Source organism: Priapulus caudatus, unplaced genomic scaffold, assembly GCF_000485595.1.
Source record: "Priapulus caudatus unplaced genomic scaffold, Priapulus_caudatus-5.0.1 Scaffold2, whole genome shotgun sequence".
In the NCBI taxonomy this organism is placed as follows: domain Eukaryota; kingdom Metazoa; phylum Priapulida; class Priapulimorpha; order Priapulimorphida; family Priapulidae; genus Priapulus; species Priapulus caudatus.
Window position 1 is genome coordinate 69,608 of NW_014577063.1, and position 2,884 is coordinate 72,491.

The following is a 2,884-nucleotide window of genomic DNA, read 5'->3' on the forward strand; positions in this document are numbered from 1 at the left end:
ACAAAATATAACTTCTTTGGTAGATATTGCGCATGCGCTAACACACTAACCTAGCCAGATTGTGTAATGGCTGGTATACACAGCCGGAACCTTACATGCAAGGTCTTCCCCTTATTTTTTAAATGATGTCTACTGATGGAATGTAATTATATAAATCTATGCTAGGATAACTCCTCTTCATTTTAAATGCATAATCTTTGCAAAATACAATATTTCTCAAGAGATATTGCGCATGCGCGCGCACCGTGTTTGGCGTGCAGTGCTGTCTGAGGCAAACTTCATAATATAGCTTGCTGCGAGGGAGCGGGGATGGTAGACTGAGGAAAGACAGCAGGGAAGATAGCTGGGTGCGGTAGAAGACAAAGGAGGCTGTGCGAGGGACAAGTGAGGCACGGGAAAGGACCTACTAGACCACCTAGTGCTACTAAGATTAGTCGAAAATCTGCCAAAATGACGCGAACATATATATGAAAACATGAGACAGCGTATGTTCAACCCTCTTCCTCCTTATCCAGACAGTGCTTTTTGGTCAGCTTAATAATCCTTAAAACTGACAATTATATTAATTAATATCGCAATCTAATCAAAACTAATTTCGCCGCATGCTCTATATTTTCGGCGCGAACGGGCATGCACAAATATGATATTTCCCCGTTTGAAACTGAGAAATTATTTATAGCAAGTGTATACGCAGATTCGTTGAATTCGCATCTAAAGCGCGCGAGCTACGTGCCACGCTAAGCAATTTCTGTCAAAAATCTTGTCAATTTTTTTGTTGGCAAGAATACACGTAACACTAGGCATGCTCTAAGTAACACATGGTGGTGTTACAGACAAACATGCACAACAGTAGTAGAGATGCTACTATTAGAGTATGACGACACACGATGTATTATGTGGTGTGTATTCAGTTACAGGCAAACTTCAACCACCGGTGCAGCCGAGTGCAGCCGAGTAGAGAACTCAGCTATAGACAACGATAGACAAAAATGCATTCTTCAGGATTAAAATGGAGTGCGCTTGGCAAAGTGCTACTGGTAGGAATTAATTCCAAGGTTACTGCTGGCGTTCGCCACCTTAGCAAAATGCGATGAATAAATAACAATTGCAATTTTACTACACTAAGTGGCGAATACAATTGGCGAATGATTTAACCGCTCACAAAATTACGATTGAATAATGAAATCGTCAAATTGCAGTGTCGTGTGAGTACTAACAAATTCCGTAACCTAGCGATTTGGTGCAACTACCGTGCAACGGTGCAACAACCTGGTTTTGTATAGACTAAACAATATCATTTTCATTTTTACTTGAATACATTATTAAAAACGTTTTCGTACACCTATTTTCCCATACCCATCACCTGCTTATGCCTTGCTTGGCACATAGGATAAAGTTAACAGTGGCTATAGTTTTTCATTGGATGCTAAAAATAACTTTAGTGGCTCTAGTCTTAGTTCAAACTTTAAAACATCCAGAGGGAGTCATGCATTCCCTACAAACAGAGCGATAGATTCTTGTTGCCATGCCAACAGTGTGACCTCAGTAAACCAATATAATGACACATCTATAGCGACAGTAGAAAGGAGAGATCGGTGAACGCAGAGGGGAGATGTTCTGCGATTTGAAAATAACCGAATCTAACACCCCGCGAAACTCGTGCGTGCGCCCGAATACAGAGTTTACGTTAAGACATCCTCCTCTCTGATTCACAGGTGGCGACACTAGTACTGCTCGCAGTGACCGCTGCCATACCGACAGATGACGCCAGGATCCACAGTGTGAGAGTGAAGCGATGGTTCACTACCGGCGTCCACGACCTGGTTTGCCAATACGTGAATAACTTCATATGTAGTCATAACTGCGTGTGCCCAGGATGTTGTTTTGGGAGGCGACGCAAGCGGCACATATTCAGGCACATCACGTGCGCGGCAGCATGTAGCGTCAACTGTCCGACTCCCGTGTGCCCGAAGCCGTGATGGGTTAGAGCTTAAAAAAAAAACACTCACCAAACTGGGCGAGTGAGTCAATAAGTTAACTCGCCCGAATGGAATCTGTACGCGCCCAAAGTTTAAAACAAAAAATTGATTTAAACTACACATTTAATTCATTGATCACATTATAAGTAGGGCACCTCGGTACCCGTCACAGCAAAGTTACAAATTTGCAAAAATACAAAAGGTCCAATCGAGAGGCCCCTTTTTTCATCCAAGTCGCACAACCACTGAAAGTGCCTAAATAGTCTCCGTTCTTGACCAATGCATGGGCATTCCGGAATAAAATTCTGAGCTTCTCAGAATGCTGCGTGTGAAGAAGACCGACCGCGACGTTAGCAAGGCTTTTTTCGGATTCTGTACAGCCTTGACATGATCAGAAGCACATGCATGTGCCTCAGACAGCTCATGATAGGATTTGTCATTATACGCTCCTGTATTTGTCATTATACGCATTATATTGTCATTCGACGTATTTGTCATGATCCTTATTTGTCATTATACGCTCCTGATAATACCGTACGTGATTGGCTAAGCTGAATCGCGACTGCTCAATCAGAGCATGGCATTCGTTAGTGTGTGGTTACACCACGGCATGTATACACAATGAATGTGGCGTGATGACATCGCTAGTTGTTATTATACTATTTGTTACTATGTGTTACTATATATGTATAACTGTTTTTCACCAATGTTTGGATAAAAAAAAAAGTAAGGAACCAATATTTGATTAAAGCTTTAGGCAATTATTTTTACTCGCCAACACGGGCGAGTCAGTTTTAGCTTTGACTCGCCCGATATTATTTTCACTCGACATTGGCGAGCGGGCGAGTGCCAAGCTCGCACGCTGACACACACACACACACACACACACACACACACACACACAC

At 42.5% G+C, this 2,884-nt stretch overlaps 1 long non-coding RNA gene across 1 annotated transcript in view; it reads left to right on the forward strand.

The window, feature by feature from the left end:
* Positions 1-2,825, forward strand: part of LOC106820757 — a 3,066-nt gene extending 241 nt beyond the window's left edge. The window contains exons 2-3 of the long non-coding RNA XR_001395654.1: positions 912-1,037; positions 1,716-2,825. This is a non-coding gene — a long non-coding RNA (uncharacterized LOC106820757). The remainder of the gene's footprint in view (positions 1-911; positions 1,038-1,715) is intronic.
* The last annotated feature ends 59 nt before the right edge of the window (positions 2,826-2,884 follow it).